Source organism: Pelobates fuscus, chromosome 2 (assembly GCF_036172605.1).
Source record: "Pelobates fuscus isolate aPelFus1 chromosome 2, aPelFus1.pri, whole genome shotgun sequence".
NCBI classification, from domain to species: domain Eukaryota; kingdom Metazoa; phylum Chordata; class Amphibia; order Anura; family Pelobatidae; genus Pelobates; species Pelobates fuscus.
Window position 1 is genome coordinate 354110577 of NC_086318.1, and position 17352 is coordinate 354127928.

Here is a 17352-nt window from a genome sequence, read left to right on the forward strand (position 1 = left end):
CAAACCTATAACAGAGAGTGAGGGCAACCATATCTTGCAGCAAACCTTGTACAATTTTTTTTCTCTCTTTGGAAACAGTTTTGCCAAGATTCTACTACAGCAGCCATTAGGCAGAGTACACAATCCGCTGGTCTACGTTCGTCCCCAAAGTCACACATTTCATGACTCCATCGATAGGAATGACCCTTGCCTAGCACCTGTCTTCTCTTCATCCACACTCAACAGGGCTGAAAGAACATTTGTGGTGGCTTTTTCAAAATTCCATGGTGTTCATTAGTAAGTGTTAGCGACCACCCAGCTATTCCTAAGGTTTGGTCTGATTGTCTCAAGCGGCAATTCACTGATTTGATCCAGAAAATCTTTTTTTCCCAGAAATTCAATCAAACGTTACGTTCTGTTGGAAGACGTAATATAGGTCTCCAATTCTTTATTTCTTCCATTGCATTGAAGCATACAATAAATCAAAAGAAGTCAGGATAAAAAAATGATGAAAAAAAAGCTGAAAAGTTAAAATAAAAAGTGAAATTCTGGCTTAAAACTGGTCTCCAGAAAACATAGATAATAAAAATGATCAAGCCTAGGAAATGATTGTCGCTGCCTGCTTGATGTGGAAAGTAAGAGCCAAAGAAGACGGGTGCCGTGGCTGAAATTATCCTTCGTCAGAATTGGTGAAGTTCTCTATTTTTGTCAAACAAGCAAACACAGGGGAAAGCGCGAACGCAGTCCCCCACTACCATAAATTATGCAGTCGAGTTTCCCACATTTGAGGAAATCGCAGAGGTCAACTGGTACGGAGTGCAATGAACCAGCCTCACTCTGGGAGAGCCACCTTAGGGAGCATGGCTATTGCTCCCCTGCCAGGTAAGTATGACATGACGGGTACATTCAAAGGCACGCCCGATGGGAAGCCTTTCCTTTAGGCTGTGGTGAAATAATAAAGCAAGTTAAAAAAAAAAAAAAAGAAGAGCAAATAAATAATCCAAATGATAGAAGGCTACAAAAGATTACCAAACCTCGTGGCTGATCGTTGTTTTCCTTAGCTACCAGTAATTTTAGTGCCTTCAGGTGGTTAGGTGTGAATAATTGAGCTGGATTCAGGGTGCGAAGGAGCAATTTGCATAAAGGCAAATGCTAGGCCAATGAGCCGAAGGATGGGAATTCGTAGCATGTAGTGAGAATAGTGTGCTGCCGGAAACAAGTGGATTCAGTGGGAGAGAAAGGTAAAAGGGAAATGCAAGGAAGCCAGCGGAAGGAATGGTGCAACAGAGCTCAGGAAGAAACGGGAGTCACGTAAGACACGCCCTAGACATGGGGCGCCATAAACTTTTATTAAACCAATCTTTCAATCTCCTTAGAGCCTGTCAAAAATTGCCAATGCTGACTGTATTTCAAGTCATCATGGCAGGGTATTGGGTAAAGTTTTCAATTAGCAATAATCACGCCTCGGATTGACCTCATGGGCTACGATACTGCCACTGCGCAAAGCTAGCTGTTCAAGTGGGCCAGCTTTTAAGAGCTACCACGTAAGGACACTTTAAGACAGCGGTGAGAAAAAGTTCATGACCATAAGCCATTGCAAAGGATTATGGGAGGCAATATTCTAATTAGGCCCGCTTCCTCCTACAGGGAAGCTTAAACCCCAACAAATTCCTCGGTCTTCTTATATGGCATCTTGGAATGGTTCCAAACCTATAACAGAGAGTGAGGGCAACCATATCTTGCAGCAAACCTTGTACAATTTTTTTTCTCTCTTTGGAAACAGTTTTGCCAAGATTCTACTACAGCAGCCATTAGGCAGAGTACACAATCCGCTGGTCTACGTTCGTCCCCAAAGTCACACATTTCATGACTCCATCGATAGGAATGACCCTTGCCTAGCACCTGTCTTCTCTTCATCCACACTCAACAGGGCTGAAAGAACATTTGTGGTGGCTTTTTCAAAATTCCATGGTGTTCATTAGTAAGTGCTAGCGACCACCCAGCTATTCCTAAGGTTTGGTCTGATTGTCTCAAGCGGCAATTCACTGCCTTGATCCAGAAAATCTTTTTTTCCCAGAAATTCAATCAAACGTTACGTTCTGTTGGAAGACGTAATATAGGTCTCCAATTCTTTATTTCTTCCATTGCATTGAAGCATACAATAAATCAAAAGAAGTCAGGATAAAAAAATGATGAAAAAAAAGCTGAAAAGTTAAAATAAAAAGTGAAATTCTGGCTTAAAACTGGTCTCCAGAAAACATAGATAATAAAAATGATCAAGCCTAGGAAATGATTGTCGCTGCCTGCTTGATGTGGAAAGTAAGAGCCAAAGAAGACGGGTGCCGTGGCTGAAATTATCCTTCGTCAGAATTGGTGAAGTTCTCTATTTTTGTCAAACAAGCAAACACAGGGGAAAGCGCGAACGCAGTCCCCCACTACCATAAATTATGCAGTTGAGTTTCCCACATTTGAGGAAATCGCAGAGGTCAACTGGTACGGAGTGCAATGAACCAGCCTCACTCTGGGAGAGCCACCTTAGGGATCATGGCTATTGCTCCCCTGCCAGGTAAGTATGACATGATGGGTACATTCAAAGGCACGCCCGCTGGGAAGCCTTTCCTTTAGGCTGTGGTGAAATAATAAAGCAAGTTTAAAAAAAAAAAAAAAAGAAGAGCAAATAAATAATCCAAATGATAGAAGGCTACAAAAGATTACCAAACCTCGTGGCTGATCGTTGTTTTCCTTAGCTACCAGTAATTTTAGTGCCTTCAGGTGGTTAGGTGTGAATAATTGAGCTGGATTCAGGGTGCGAAGGAGCAATTTGCATAAAGGCAAATGCTAGGCCAATGAGCCGAAGGATGGGAATTCGTAGCATGTAGTGAGAATAGTGTGCTGCCGGAAACAAGTGGATTCAGTGGGAGAGAAAGGTAAAAGGGAAATGCAAGGAAGCCAGCGGAAGGAATGGTGCAACAGAGCTCAGGAAGAAACGGGAGTCACGTAAGACACGCCCTAGACATGGGGCGCCATAAACTTTTTTTAAACCAATCTTTCAGTCTCCTTAGAGCCTGTCAAAAATTGCCAATGCTGACTGTATTTCAAGTCATCATGGCGGGGTATTGGGTAAAGTTTTCAATTAGCAATAATCACGCCTCGGATTGACCTCATGGGCTACGATACTGCCACTGCGCAAAGTTAACTGTTCAAGTGGGCCAGCTTTTAAGAGCTACCACGTAAGGACACTTTAAGACAGCGGTGAGAAAAAGTTCATGACCATAAGCCATTGCAAAGGATTGTGGGAGGCAATATTCTAATTAGGCCCGCTTCCTCCTACAGGGAAGCTTAAACCCCAACAAATTCCTCGGTCTTCTTATATGGCATCTTGGAATGGTTCCAAACCTATAACAGAGAGTGAGGGCAACCATATCTTGCAGCAAACCTTGTACAATTTTTTTTCTCTCTTTGGAAACAGTTTTGCCAAGATTCTACTACAGCAGCCATTAGGCAGAGTACACAATCCGCTGGTCTACGTTCGTCCCCAAAGTCACACATTTCATGACTCCATCGATAGGAATGACCCTTGCCTAGCACCTGTCTTCTCTTCATCCACACTCAACAGGGCTGAAAGAACATTTGTGGTGGCTTTTTCAAAATTCCATGGTGTTCATTAGTAAGTGCTAGCGACCACCCAGCTATTCCTAAGGTTTGGTCTGATTGTCTCAAGCGGCAATTCACTGCCTTGATCCAGAAAATCTTTTTTTCCCAGAAATTCAATCAAACGTTACGTTCTGTTGGAAGACGTAATATAGGTCTCCAATTCTTTATTTCTTCCATTGCATTGAAGCATACAATAAATCAAAAGAAGTCAGGATAAAAAAATGATGAAAAAAAAGCTGAAAAGTTAAAATAAAAAGTGAAATTCTGGCTTAAAACTGGTCTCCAGAAAACATAGATAATAAAAATGATCAAGCCTAGGAAATGATTGTCGCTGCCTGCTTGATGTGGAAAGTAAGAGCCAAAGAAGACGGGTGCCGTGGCTGAAATTATCCTTCATCAGAATTGGTGAAGTTCTCTATTTTTGTCAAACAAGCAAACACAGGGGAAAGCGCGAACGCAGTCCCCCACTACCATAAATTATGCAGTCGAGTTTCCCACATTTGAGGAAATCGCAGAGGTCAACTGGTACGGAGTGCAATGAACCAGCCTCACTCTGGGAGAGCCACCTTAGGGATCATGGCTATTGCTCCTCTGCCAGGTAAGTATGACATGACGGGTACATTCAAAGGCACGCCCGCTGGGAAGCCTTTCCTTTAGGCTGTGGTGAAATAATAAAGCAAGTTTAAAAAAAAAAAAAAAAGAAGAGCAAATAAATAATCCAAATGATAGAAGGCTACAAAAGATTACCAAACCTCGTGGCTGATCGTTGTTTTCCTTAGCTACCAGTAATTTTAGTGCCTTCAGGTGGTTAGGTGTGAATAATTGAGCTGGATTCAGGGTGCGAAGGAGCAATTTGCATAAAGGCAAATGCTAGGCCAATGAGCCGAAGGATGGGAATTCGTAGCATGTAGTGAGAATAGTGTGCTGCCGGAAACAAGTGGATTCAGTGGGAGAGAAAGGTAAAAGGGAAATGCAAGGAAGCCAGCGGAAGGAATGGTGCAACAGAGCTCAGGAAGAAACGGGAGTCACGTAAGACACGCCCTAGACATGGGGCGCCATAAACTTTTTTTAAACCAATCTTTCAGTCCCCTTAGAGCCTGTCAAAAATTGCCAATGCTGACTGTATTTCAAGTCATCATGGCGGGGTATTGGGTAAAGTTTTCAATTAGCAATAATCACGCCTCGGATTGACCTCATGGGCTACGATACTGCCACTGCGCAAAGATAACTGTTCAAGTGGGCCAGCTTTTAAGAGCTACCACGTAAGGACACTTTAAGACAGCGGTGAGAAAAAGTTCATGACCATAAGCCATTGCAAAGGATTGTGGGAGGCAATATTCTAATTAGGCCCGCTTCCTCCTACAGGGAAGCTTAAACCCCAACAAATTCCTCGGTCTTCTTATATGGCATCTTGGAATGGTTCCAAACCTATAACAGAGAGTGAGGGCAACCATATCTTGCAGCAAACCTTGTACAATTTTTTTTCTCTCTTTGGAAACGGTTTTGCCAAGATTCTACTACAGCAGCCATTAGGCAGAGTACACAATCCGCTGGTCTACGTTCGTCCCCAAAGTCACACATTTCATGACTCCATCGATAGGAATGACCCTTGCCTAGCACCTGTCTTCTCTTCATCCACACTCAACAGGGCTGAAAGAACATTTGTGGTGGCTTTTTCAAAATTCCATGGTGTTCATTAGTAAGTGCTAGCGACCACCCAGCTATTCCTAAGGTTTGGTCTGATTGTCTCAAGCGGCAATTCACTGCCTTGATCCAGAAATTTTTTTTTTCCCAGAAATTCAATCAAACGTTACGTTCTGTTGGAAGACGTAATATAGGTCTCCAATTCTTTATTTCTTCCATTGCATTGAAGCATACAATAAATCAAAAGAAGTCAGGATAAAAAAATGATGAAAAAAAAGCTGAAAAGTTAAAATAAAAAGTGAAATTCTGGCTTAAAACTGGTCTCCAGAAAACATAGATAATAAAAATGATCAAGCCTAGGAAATGATTGTCGCTGCCTGCTTGATGCGGAAAGTAAGAGCCAAAGAAGACGGGTGCCGTGACTGAAATTATCCTTCGTCAGAATTGGTGAAGTTCTCTATTTTTGTCAAACAAGCAAACACAGGGGAAAGCGCGAACGCAGTCCCCCACTACCATAAATTATGCAGTCGAGTTTCCCACATTTGAGGAAATCGCAGAGGTCAACTGGTACGGAGTGCAATGAACCAGCCTCACTCTGGGAGAGCCACCTTAGGGATCATGGCTATTGCTCCCCTGCCAGGTAAGTATGACATGACGGGTACATTCAAAGGCACGCCCGCTGGGAAGCCTTTCCTTTAGGCTGTGGTGAAATAATAAAGTAAGTTTAAAAAAAAAAAAAAAGCAAATAAATAATCCAAATGATAGAAGGCTACAAAAGATTACCAAACCTCGTGGCTGATCGTTGTTTTCCTTAGCTACCAGTAATTTTAGTGCCTTCAGGTGGTTAGGTGTGAATAATTGAGCTGGATTCAGGGTGCGAAGGAGCAATTTGCATAAAGGCAAATGCTAGGCCAATGAGCCGAAGGATGGGAATTCGTAGCATGTAGTGAGAATAGTGTGCTGCCGGAAACAAGTGAATTCAGTGGGAGAGAAAGGTAAAAGGGAAATGCTAAGAAGCCAGCGGAAGGAATGGTGCAACAGAGCTCAGGAAGAAACGGGAGTCACGTAAGACACGCCCTAGACATGGGGCGCCATAAACTTTTATTAAACCAATCTTTCAGTCTCCTTAGAGCCTGTCAAAAATTGCCAATGCTGACTGTATTTCAAGTCATCATGGCAGGGTATTGGGTAAAGTTTTCAATTAGCAATAATCACGCCTCGGATTGACCTCATGGGCTACGATACTGCCACTGCGCAAAGCTAGCTGTTCAAGTGGGCCAGCTTTTAAGAGCTACCACGTAAGGACACTTTAAGACAGCGGTGAGAAAAAGTTCATGACCATAAGCCATTGCAAAGGATTATGGGAGGCAATATTCTAATTAGGCCCGCTTCCTCCTACAGGGAAGCTTAAACCCCAACAAATTCCTCGGTCTTCTTATATGGCATCTTGGAATGGTTCCAAACCTATAACAGAGAGTGAGGGCAACCATATCTTGCAGCAAACCTTGTACAATTTTTTTTCTCTCTTTGGAAACAGTTTTGCCAAGATTCTACTACAGCAGCCATTAGGCAGAGTACACAATCCGCTGGTCTACGTTCGTCCCCAAAGTCACACATTTCATGACTCCATCGATAGGAATGACCCTTGCCTAGCACCTGTCTTCTCTTCATCCACACTCAACAGGGCTGAAAGAACATTTGTGGTGGCTTTTTCAAAATTCCATGGTGTTCATTAGTAAGTGCTAGCGACCACCCAGCTATTCCTAAGGTTTGGTCTGATTGTCTCAAGCGGCAATTCACTGCCTTGATCCAGAAAATCTTTTTTTCCCAGAAATTCAATCAAACGTTACGTTCTGTTGGAAGACGTAATATAGGTCTCCAATTCTTTATTTCTTCCATTGCATTGAAGCATACAATAAATCAAAAGAAGTCAGGATAAAAAAATGATGAAAAAAAAGCTGAAAAGTTAAAATAAAAAGTGAAATTCTGGCTTAAAACTGGTCTCCAGAAAACATAGATAATAAAAATGATCAAGCCTAGGAAATGATTGTCGCTGCCTGCTTGATGTGGAAAGTAAGAGCCAAAGAAGACGGGTGCTGTGGCTGAAATTATCCTTCGTCAGAATTGGTGAAGTTCTCTATTTTTGTCAAACAAGCAAACACAGGGGAAAGCGCGAACGCAGTCCCCCACTACCATAAATTATGCAGTCGAGTTTCCCACATTTGAGGAAATCGCAGAGGTCAACTGGTACGGAGTGCAATGAACCAGCCTCACTCTGGGAGAGCCACCTTAGGGAGCATGGCTATTGCTCCCCTGCCAGGTAAGTATGACATGACGGGTACATTCAAAGGCACGCCCGATGGGAAGCCTTTCCTTTAGGCTGTGGTGAAATAATAAAGCAAGTTAAAAAAAAAAAAAAAGAAGAGCAAATAAATAATCCAAATGATAGAAGGCTACAAAAGATTACCAAACCTCGTGGCTGATCGTTGTTTTCCTTAGCTACCAGTAATTTTAGTGCCTTCAGGTGGTTAGGTGTGAATAATTGAGCTGGATTCAGGGTGCGAAGGAGCAATTTGCATAAAGGCAAATGCTAGGCCAATGAGCCGAAGGATGGGAATTCGTAGCATGTAGTGAGAATAGTGTGCTGCCGGAAACAAGTGGATTCAGTGGGAGAGAAAGGTAAAAGGGAAATGCAAGGAAGCCAGCGGAAGGAATGGTGCAACAGAGCTCAGGAAGAAACGGGAGTCACGTAAGACACGCCCTAGACATGGGGCGCCATAAACTTTTATTAAACCAATCTTTCAATCTCCTTAGAGCCTGTCAAAAATTGCCAATGCTGACTGTATTTCAAGTCATCATGGCAGGGTATTGGGTAAAGTTTTCAATTAGCAATAATCACGCCTCGGATTGACCTCATGGGCTACGATACTGCCACTGCGCAAAGCTAGCTGTTCAAGTGGGCCAGCTTTTAAGAGCTACCACGTAAGGACACTTTAAGACAGCGGTGAGAAAAAGTTCATGACCATAAGCCATTGCAAAGGATTATGGGAGGCAATATTCTAATTAGGCCCGCTTCCTCCTACAGGGAAGCTTAAACCCCAACAAATTCCTCGGTCTTCTTATATGGCATCTTGGAATGGTTCCAAACCTATAACAGAGAGTGAGGGCAACCATATCTTGCAGCAAACCTTGTACAATTTTTTTTCTCTCTTTGGAAACAGTTTTGCCAAGATTCTACTACAGCAGCCATTAGGCAGAGTACACAATCCGCTGGTCTACGTTCGTCCCCAAAGTCACACATTTCATGACTCCATCGATAGGAATGACCCTTGCCTAGCACCTGTCTTCTCTTCATCCACACTCAACAGGGCTGAAAGAACATTTGTGGTGGCTTTTTCAAAATTCCATGGTGTTCATTAGTAAGTGCTAGCGACCACCCAGCTATTCCTAAGGTTTGGTCTGATTGTCTCAAGCGGCAATTCACTGCCTTGATCCAGAAAATCTTTTTTTCCCAGAAATTCAATCAAACGTTACGTTCTGTTGGAAGACGTAATATAGGTCTCCAATTCTTTATTTCTTCCATTGCATTGAAGCATACAATAAATCAAAAGAAGTCAGGATAAAAAAATGATGAAAAAAAAGCTGAAAAGTTAAAATAAAAAGTGAAATTCTGGCTTAAAACTGGTCTCCAGAAAACATAGATAATAAAAATGATCAAGCCTAGGAAATGATTGTCGCTGCCTGCTTGATGTGGAAAGTAAGAGCCAAAGAAGACGGGTGCCGTGGCTGAAATTATCCTTCGTCAGAATTGGTGAAGTTCTCTATTTTTGTCAAACAAGCAAACACAGGGGAAAGCGCGAACGCAGTCCCCCACTACCATAAATTATGCAGTTGAGTTTCCCACATTTGAGGAAATCGCAGAGGTCAACTGGTACGGAGTGCAATGAACCAGCCTCACTCTGGGAGAGCCACCTTAGGGATCATGGCTATTGCTCCCCTGCCAGGTAAGTATGACATGATGGGTACATTCAAAGGCACGCCCGCTGGGAAGCCTTTCCTTTAGGCTGTGGTGAAATAATAAAGCAAGTTTAAAAAAAAAAAAAAAAGAAGAGCAAATAAATAATCCAAATGATAGAAGGCTACAAAAGATTACCAAACCTCGTGGCTGATCGTTGTTTTCCTTAGCTACCAGTAATTTTAGTGCCTTCAGGTGGTTAGGTGTGAATAATTGAGCTGGATTCAGGGTGCGAAGGAGCAATTTGCATAAAGGCAAATGCTAGGCCAATGAGCCGAAGGATGGGAATTCGTAGCATGTAGTGAGAATAGTGTGCTGCCGGAAACAAGTGGATTCAGTGGGAGAGAAAGGTAAAAGGGAAATGCAAGGAAGCCAGCGGAAGGAATGGTGCAACAGAGCTCAGGAAGAAACGGGAGTCACGTAAGACACGCCCTAGACATGGGGCGCCATAAACTTTTTTTAAACCAATCTTTCAGTCTCCTTAGAGCCTGTCAAAAATTGCCAATGCTGACTGTATTTCAAGTCATCATGGCGGGGTATTGGGTAAAGTTTTCAATTAGCAATAATCACGCCTCGGATTGACCTCATGGGCTACGATACTGCCACTGCGCAAAGTTAACTGTTCAAGTGGGCCAGCTTTTAAGAGCTACCACGTAAGGACACTTTAAGACAGCGGTGAGAAAAAGTTCATGACCATAAGCCATTGCAAAGGATTGTGGGAGGCAATATTCTAATTAGGCCCGCTTCCTCCTACAGGGAAGCTTAAACCCCAACAAATTCCTCGGTCTTCTTATATGGCATCTTGGAATGGTTCCAAACCTATAACAGAGAGTGAGGGCAACCATATCTTGCAGCAAACCTTGTACAATTTTTTTTCTCTCTTTGGAAACAGTTTTGCCAAGATTCTACTACAGCAGCCATTAGGCAGAGTACACAATCCGCTGGTCTACGTTCGTCCCCAAAGTCACACATTTCATGACTCCATCGATAGGAATGACCCTTGCCTAGCACCTGTCTTCTCTTCATCCACACTCAACAGGGCTGAAAGAACATTTGTGGTGGCTTTTTCAAAATTCCATGGTGTTCATTAGTAAGTGCTAGCGACCACCCAGCTATTCCTAAGGTTTGGTCTGATTGTCTCAAGCGGCAATTCACTGCCTTGATCCAGAAAATCTTTTTTTCCCAGAAATTCAATCAAACGTTACGTTCTGTTGGAAGACGTAATATAGGTCTCCAATTCTTTATTTCTTCCATTGCATTGAAGCATACAATAAATCAAAAGAAGTCAGGATAAAAAAATGATGAAAAAAAAGCTGAAAAGTTAAAATAAAAAGTGAAATTCTGGCTTAAAACTGGTCTCCAGAAAACATAGATAATAAAAATGATCAAGCCTAGGAAATGATTGTCGCTGCCTGCTTGATGTGGAAAGTAAGAGCCAAAGAAGACGGGTGCCGTGGCTGAAATTATCCTTCATCAGAATTGGTGAAGTTCTCTATTTTTGTCAAACAAGCAAACACAGGGGAAAGCGCGAACGCAGTCCCCCACTACCATAAATTATGCAGTCGAGTTTCCCACATTTGAGGAAATCGCAGAGGTCAACTGGTACGGAGTGCAATGAACCAGCCTCACTCTGGGAGAGCCACCTTAGGGATCATGGCTATTGCTCCCCTGCCAGGTAAGTATGACATGACGGGTACATTCAAAGGCACGCCCGCTGGGAAGCCTTTCCTTTAGGCTGTGGTGAAATAATAAAGCAAGTTTAAAAAAAAAAAAAAAAGAAGAGCAAATAAATAATCCAAATGATAGAAGGCTACAAAAGATTACCAAACCTCGTGGCTGATCGTTGTTTTCCTTAGCTACCAGTAATTTTAGTGCCTTCAGGTGGTTAGGTGTGAATAATTGAGCTGGATTCAGGGTGCGAAGGAGCAATTTGCATAAAGGCAAATGCTAGGCCAATGAGCCGAAGGATGGGAATTCGTAGCATGTAGTGAGAATAGTGTGCTGCCGGAAACAAGTGGATTCAGTGGGAGAGAAAGGTAAAAGGGAAATGCAAGGAAGCCAGCGGAAGGAATGGTGCAACAGAGCTCAGGAAGAAACGGGAGTCACGTAAGACACGCCCTAGACATGGGGCGCCATAAACTTTTTTTAAACCAATCTTTCAGTCCCCTTAGAGCCTGTCAAAAATTGCCAATGCTGACTGTATTTCAAGTCATCATGGCGGGGTATTGGGTAAAGTTTTCAATTAGCAATAATCACGCCTCGGATTGACCTCATGGGCTACGATACTGCCACTGCGCAAAGATAACTGTTCAAGTGGGCCAGCTTTTAAGAGCTACCACGTAAGGACACTTTAAGACAGCGGTGAGAAAAAGTTCATGACCATAAGCCATTGCAAAGGATTGTGGGAGGCAATATTCTAATTAGGCCCGCTTCCTCCTACAGGGAAGCTTAAACCCCAACAAATTCCTCGGTCTTCTTATATGGCATCTTGGAATGGTTCCAAACCTATAACAGAGAGTGAGGGCAACCATATCTTGCAGCAAACCTTGTACAATTTTTTTTCTCTCTTTGGAAACGGTTTTGCCAAGATTCTACTACAGCAGCCATTAGGCAGAGTACACAATCCGCTGGTCTACGTTCGTCCCCAAAGTCACACATTTCATGACTCCATCGATAGGAATGACCCTTGCCTAGCACCTGTCTTCTCTTCATCCACACTCAACAGGGCTGAAAGAACATTTGTGGTGGCTTTTTCAAAATTCCATGGTGTTCATTAGTAAGTGCTAGCGACCACCCAGCTATTCCTAAGGTTTGGTCTGATTGTCTCAAGCGGCAATTCACTGCCTTGATCCAGAAATTTTTTTTTTCCCAGAAATTCAATCAAACGTTACGTTCTGTTGGAAGACGTAATATAGGTCTCCAATTCTTTATTTCTTCCATTGCATTGAAGCATACAATAAATCAAAAGAAGTCAGGATAAAAAAATGATGAAAAAAAAGCTGAAAAGTTAAAATAAAAAGTGAAATTCTGGCTTAAAACTGGTCTCCAGAAAACATAGATAATAAAAATGATCAAGCCTAGGAAATGATTGTCACTGCCTGCTTGATGCGGAAAGTAAGAGCCAAAGAAGACGGGTGCCGTGACTGAAATTATCCTTCGTCAGAATTGGTGAAGTTCTCTATTTTTGTCAAACAAGCAAACACAGGGGAAAGCGCGAACGCAGTCCCCCACTACCATAAATTATGCAGTCGAGTTTCCCACATTTGAGGAAATCGCAGAGGTCAACTGGTACGGAGTGCAATGAACCAGCCTCACTCTGGGAGAGCCACCTTAGGGATCATGGCTATTGCTCCCCTGCCAGGTAAGTATGACATGACGGGTACATTCAAAGGCACGCCCGCTGGGAAGCCTTTCCTTTAGGCTGTGGTGAAATAATAAAGTAAGTTTAAAAAAAAAAAAAAAGCAAATAAATAATCCAAATGATAGAAGGCTACAAAAGATTACCAAACCTCGTGGCTGATCGTTGTTTTCCTTATCTACCAGTAATTTTAGTGCCTTCAGGTGGTTAGGTGTGAATAATTGAGCTGGATTCAGGGTGCGAAGGAGCAATTTGCATAAAGGCAAATGCTAGGCCAATGAGCCGAAGGATGGGAATTCGTAGCATGTAGTGAGAATAGTGTGCTGCCGGAAACAAGTGAATTCAGTGGGAGAGAAAGGTAAAAGGGAAATGCTAAGAAGCCAGCGGAAGGAATGGTGCAACAGAGCTCAGGAAGAAACGGGAGTCACGTAAGACACGCCCTAGACATGGGGCGCCATAAACTTTTATTAAACCAATCTTTCAGTCTCCTTAGAGCCTGTCAAAAATTGCCAATGCTGACTGTATTTCAAGTCATCATGGCAGGGTATTGGGTAAAGTTTTCAATTAGCAATAATCACGCCTCGGATTGACCTCATGGGCTACGATACTGCCACTGCGCAAAGCTAGCTGTTCAAGTGGGCCAGCTTTTAAGAGCTACCACGTAAGGACACTTTAAGACAGCGGTGAGAAAAAGTTCATGACCATAAGCCATTGCAAAGGATTATGGGAGGCAATATTCTAATTAGGCCCGCTTCCTCCTACAGGGAAGCTTAAACCCCAACAAATTCCTCGGTCTTCTTATATGGCATCTTGGAATGGTTCCAAACCTATAACAGAGAGTGAGGGCAACCATATCTTGCAGCAAACCTTGTACAATTTTTTTTCTCTCTTTGGAAACAGTTTTGCCAAGATTCTACTACAGCAGCCATTAGGCAGAGTACACAATCCGCTGGTCTACGTTCGTCCCCAAAGTCACACATTTCATGACTCCATCGATAGGAATGACCCTTGCCTAGCACCTGTCTTCTCTTCATCCACACTCAACAGGGCTGAAAGAACATTTGTGGTGGCTTTTTCAAAATTCCATGGTGTTCATTAGTAAGTGCTAGCGACCACCCAGCTATTCCTAAGGTTTGGTCTGATTGTCTCAAGCGGCAATTCACTGCCTTGATCCAGAAAATCTTTTTTTCCCAGAAATTCAATCAAACGTTACGTTCTGTTGGAAGACGTAATATAGGTCTCCAATTCTTTATTTCTTCCATTGCATTGAAGCATACAATAAATCAAAAGAAGTCAGGATAAAAAAATGATGAAAAAAAAGCTGAAAAGTTAAAATAAAAAGTGAAATTCTGGCTTAAAACTGGTCTCCAGAAAACATAGATAATAAAAATGATCAAGCCTAGGAAATGATTGTCGCTGCCTGCTTGATGTGGAAAGTAAGAGCCAAAGAAGACGGGTGCCGTGGCTGAAATTATCCTTCGTCAGAATTGGTGAAGTTCTCTATTTTTGTCAAACAAGCAAACACAGGGGAAAGCGCGAACGCAGTCCCCCACTACCATAAATTATGCAGTCGAGTTTCCCACATTTGAGGAAATCGCAGAGGTCAACTGGTACGGAGTGCAATGAACCAGCCTCACTCTGGGAGAGCCACCTTAGGGAGCATGGCTATTGCTCCCCTGCCAGGTAAGTATGACATGACGGGTACATTCAAAGGCACGCCCGATGGGAAGCCTTTCCTTTAGGCTGTGGTGAAATAATAAAGCAAGTTAAAAAAAAAAAAAAAGAAGAGCAAATAAATAATCCAAATGATAGAAGGCTACAAAAGATTACCAAACCTCGTGGCTGATCGTTGTTTTCCTTAGCTACCAGTAATTTTAGTGCCTTCAGGTGGTTAGGTGTGAATAATTGAGCTGGATTCAGGGTGCGAAGGAGCAATTTGCATAAAGGCAAATGCTAGGCCAATGAGCCGAAGGATGGGAATTCGTAGCATGTAGTGAGAATAGTGTGCTGCCGGAAACAAGTGGATTCAGTGGGAGAGAAAGGTAAAAGGGAAATGCAAGGAAGCCAGCGGAAGGAATGGTGCAACAGAGCTCAGGAAGAAACGGGAGTCACGTAAGACACGCCCTAGACATGGGGCGCCATAAACTTTTATTAAACCAATCTTTCAATCTCCTTAGAGCCTGTCAAAAATTGCCAATGCTGACTGTATTTCAAGTCATCATGGCAGGGTATTGGGTAAAGTTTTCAATTAGCAATAATCACGCCTCGGATTGACCTCATGGGCTACGATACTGCCACTGCGCAAAGCTAGCTGTTCAAGTGGGCCAGCTTTTAAGAGCTACCACGTAAGGACACTTTAAGACAGCGGTGAGAAAAAGTTCATGACCATAAGCCATTGCAAAGGATTATGGGAGGCAATATTCTAATTAGGCCCGCTTCCTCCTACAGGGAAGCTTAAACCCCAACAAATTCCTCGGTCTTCTTATATGGCATCTTGGAATGGTTCCAAACCTATAACAGAGAGTGAGGGCAACCATATCTTGCAGCAAACCTTGTACAATTTTTTTTCTCTCTTTGGAAACAGTTTTGCCAAGATTCTACTACAGCAGCCATTAGGCAGAGTACACAATCCGCTGGTCTACGTTCGTCCCCAAAGTCACACATTTCATGACTCCATCGATAGGAATGACCCTTGCCTAGCACCTGTCTTCTCTTCATCCACACTCAACAGGGCTGAAAGAACATTTGTGGTGGCTTTTTCAAAATTCCATGGTGTTCATTAGTAAGTGCTAGCGACCACCCAGCTATTCCTAAGGTTTGGTCTGATTGTCTCAAGCGGCAATTCACTGCCTTGATCCAGAAAATCTTTTTTTCCCAGAAATTCAATCAAACGTTACGTTCTGTTGGAAGACGTAATATAGGTCTCCAATTCTTTATTTCTTCCATTGCATTGAAGCATACAATAAATCAAAAGAAGTCAGGATAAAAAAATGATGAAAAAAAAGCTGAAAAGTTAAAATAAAAAGTGAAATTCTGGCTTAAAACTGGTCTCCAGAAAACATAGATAATAAAAATGATCAAGCCTAGGAAATGATTGTCGCTGCCTGCTTGATGCGGAAAGTAAGAGCCAAAGAAGACGGGTGCCGTGACTGAAATTATCCTTCGTCAGAATTGGTGAAGTTCTCTATTTTTGTCAAACAAGCAAACACAGGGGAAAGCGCGAACGCAGTCCCCCACTACCATAAATTATGCAGTCGAGTTTCCCACATTTGAGGAAATCGCAGAGGTCAACTGGTACGGAGTGCAATGAACCAGCCTCACTCTGGGAGAGCCACCTTAGGGATCATGGCTATTGCTCCCCTGCCAGGTAAGTATGACATGACGGGTACATTCAAAGGCACGCCCGCTGGGAAGCCTTTCCTTTAGGCTGTGGTGAAATAATAAAGTAAGTTTAAAAAAAAAAAAAAAGCAAATAAATAATCCAAATGATAGAAGGCTACAAAAGATTACCAAACCTCGTGGCTGATCGTTGTTTTCCTTAGCTACCAGTAATTTTAGTGCCTTCAGGTGGTTAGGTGTGAATAATTGAGCTGGATTCAGGGTGCGAAGGAGCAATTTGCATAAAGGCAAATGCTAGGCCAATGAGCCGAAGGATGGGAATTCGTAGCATGTAGTGAGAATAGTGTGCTGCCGGAAACAAGTGAATTCAGTGGGAGAGAAAGGTAAAAGGGAAATGCTAAGAAGCCAGCGGAAGGAATGGTGCAACAGAGCTCAGGAAGAAACGGGAGTCACGTAAGACACGCCCTAGACATGGGGCGCCATAAACTTTTATTAAACCAATCTTTCAGTCTCCTTAGAGCCTGTCAAAAATTGCCAATGCTGACTGTATTTCAAGTCATCATGGCAGGGTATTGGGTAAAGTTTTCAATTAGCAATAATCACGCCTCGGATTGACCTCATGGGCTACGATACTGCCACTGCGCAAAGCTAGCTGTTCAAGTGGGCCAGCTTTTAAGAGCTACCACGTAAGGACACTTTAAGACAGCGGTGAGAAAAAGTTCATGACCATAAGCCATTGCAAAGGATTATGGGAGGCAATATTCTAATTAGGCCCGCTTCCTCCTACAGGGAAGCTTAAACCCCAACAAATTCCTCGGTCTTCTTATATGGCATCTTGGAATGGTTCCAAACCTATAACAGAGAGTGAGGGCAACCATATCTTGCAGCAAACCTTGTACAATTTTTTTTCTCTCTTTGGAAACAGTTTTGCCAAGATTCTACTACAGCAGCCATTAGGCAGAGTACACAATCCGCTGGTCTACGTTCGTCCCCAAAGTCACACATTTCATGACTCCATCGATAGGAATGACCCTTGCCTAGCACCTGTCTTCTCTTCATCCACACTCAACAGGGCTGAAAGAACATTTGTGGTGGCTTTTTCAAAATTCCATGGTGTTCATTAGTAAGTGCTAGCGACCACCCAGCTATTCCTAAGGTTTGGTCTGATTGTCTCAAGCGGCAATTCACTGCCTTGATCCAGAAAATCTTTTTTTCCCAGAAATTCAATCAAACGTTACGTTCTGTTGGAAGACGTAATATAGGTCTCCAATTCTTTATTTCTTCCATTGCATTGAAGCATACAATAAATCAAAAGAAGTCAGGATAAAAAAATGATGAAAAAAAAGCTGAAAAGTTAAAATAA

At 42.7% G+C, this 17352-nt stretch overlaps 20 non-coding genes across 20 annotated transcripts; all 20 read right to left on the reverse strand.

The window, feature by feature from the left end:
- Window positions 1-702: 702 nt before the first annotated feature.
- LOC134590655 (U1 spliceosomal RNA) lies at window positions 703-869 on the reverse strand. The gene has a single exon (XR_010087547.1). It is a non-coding gene; the product is annotated as a U1 spliceosomal RNA (small nuclear RNA).
- A 477-nt stretch (window positions 870-1346) lies between these two features.
- Window positions 1347-1487, reverse strand: LOC134593282 (U4 spliceosomal RNA). The gene has a single exon (XR_010089786.1). It is a non-coding gene; the product is annotated as a U4 spliceosomal RNA (small nuclear RNA).
- An 899-nt stretch (window positions 1488-2386) lies between these two features.
- LOC134590917 (U1 spliceosomal RNA) lies at window positions 2387-2553 on the reverse strand. Its single transcript, XR_010087771.1, has one exon. It is a non-coding gene; the product is annotated as a U1 spliceosomal RNA (small nuclear RNA).
- A 479-nt stretch (window positions 2554-3032) lies between these two features.
- Window positions 3033-3173, reverse strand: LOC134592860 (U4 spliceosomal RNA). Its single transcript, XR_010089425.1, has one exon. It is a non-coding gene; the product is annotated as a U4 spliceosomal RNA (small nuclear RNA).
- An 899-nt stretch (window positions 3174-4072) lies between these two features.
- LOC134590406 (U1 spliceosomal RNA) lies at window positions 4073-4239 on the reverse strand. The gene has a single exon (XR_010087335.1). It is a non-coding gene; the product is annotated as a U1 spliceosomal RNA (small nuclear RNA).
- Window positions 4240-4718: 479 nt separating this feature from the next.
- LOC134593070 (U4 spliceosomal RNA) lies at window positions 4719-4859 on the reverse strand. The gene has a single exon (XR_010089606.1). It is a non-coding gene; the product is annotated as a U4 spliceosomal RNA (small nuclear RNA).
- Window positions 4860-5758: 899 nt separating this feature from the next.
- On the reverse strand, window positions 5759-5925 carry LOC134589950 (U1 spliceosomal RNA). Its single transcript, XR_010086947.1, has one exon. It is a non-coding gene; the product is annotated as a U1 spliceosomal RNA (small nuclear RNA).
- A 473-nt stretch (window positions 5926-6398) lies between these two features.
- On the reverse strand, window positions 6399-6539 carry LOC134593283 (U4 spliceosomal RNA). The gene has a single exon (XR_010089787.1). It is a non-coding gene; the product is annotated as a U4 spliceosomal RNA (small nuclear RNA).
- An 899-nt stretch (window positions 6540-7438) lies between these two features.
- LOC134590656 (U1 spliceosomal RNA) lies at window positions 7439-7605 on the reverse strand. Its single transcript, XR_010087548.1, has one exon. It is a non-coding gene; the product is annotated as a U1 spliceosomal RNA (small nuclear RNA).
- Window positions 7606-8082: 477 nt separating this feature from the next.
- LOC134593284 (U4 spliceosomal RNA) lies at window positions 8083-8223 on the reverse strand. Its single transcript, XR_010089788.1, has one exon. It is a non-coding gene; the product is annotated as a U4 spliceosomal RNA (small nuclear RNA).
- Window positions 8224-9122: 899 nt separating this feature from the next.
- LOC134590918 (U1 spliceosomal RNA) lies at window positions 9123-9289 on the reverse strand. Its single transcript, XR_010087772.1, has one exon. It is a non-coding gene; the product is annotated as a U1 spliceosomal RNA (small nuclear RNA).
- A 479-nt stretch (window positions 9290-9768) lies between these two features.
- On the reverse strand, window positions 9769-9909 carry LOC134592861 (U4 spliceosomal RNA). Its single transcript, XR_010089426.1, has one exon. It is a non-coding gene; the product is annotated as a U4 spliceosomal RNA (small nuclear RNA).
- Window positions 9910-10808: 899 nt separating this feature from the next.
- LOC134589951 (U1 spliceosomal RNA) lies at window positions 10809-10975 on the reverse strand. Its single transcript, XR_010086948.1, has one exon. It is a non-coding gene; the product is annotated as a U1 spliceosomal RNA (small nuclear RNA).
- Window positions 10976-11454: 479 nt separating this feature from the next.
- On the reverse strand, window positions 11455-11595 carry LOC134593071 (U4 spliceosomal RNA). The gene has a single exon (XR_010089607.1). It is a non-coding gene; the product is annotated as a U4 spliceosomal RNA (small nuclear RNA).
- Window positions 11596-12494: 899 nt separating this feature from the next.
- Window positions 12495-12661, reverse strand: LOC134589952 (U1 spliceosomal RNA). Its single transcript, XR_010086949.1, has one exon. It is a non-coding gene; the product is annotated as a U1 spliceosomal RNA (small nuclear RNA).
- Window positions 12662-13134: 473 nt separating this feature from the next.
- LOC134593285 (U4 spliceosomal RNA) lies at window positions 13135-13275 on the reverse strand. The gene has a single exon (XR_010089789.1). It is a non-coding gene; the product is annotated as a U4 spliceosomal RNA (small nuclear RNA).
- Window positions 13276-14174: 899 nt separating this feature from the next.
- Window positions 14175-14341, reverse strand: LOC134590660 (U1 spliceosomal RNA). The gene has a single exon (XR_010087549.1). It is a non-coding gene; the product is annotated as a U1 spliceosomal RNA (small nuclear RNA).
- Window positions 14342-14818: 477 nt separating this feature from the next.
- On the reverse strand, window positions 14819-14959 carry LOC134593286 (U4 spliceosomal RNA). Its single transcript, XR_010089790.1, has one exon. It is a non-coding gene; the product is annotated as a U4 spliceosomal RNA (small nuclear RNA).
- An 899-nt stretch (window positions 14960-15858) lies between these two features.
- On the reverse strand, window positions 15859-16025 carry LOC134589953 (U1 spliceosomal RNA). Its single transcript, XR_010086950.1, has one exon. It is a non-coding gene; the product is annotated as a U1 spliceosomal RNA (small nuclear RNA).
- A 473-nt stretch (window positions 16026-16498) lies between these two features.
- On the reverse strand, window positions 16499-16639 carry LOC134593288 (U4 spliceosomal RNA). Its single transcript, XR_010089791.1, has one exon. It is a non-coding gene; the product is annotated as a U4 spliceosomal RNA (small nuclear RNA).
- Between the last annotated feature and the right edge of the window lie 713 nt (window positions 16640-17352).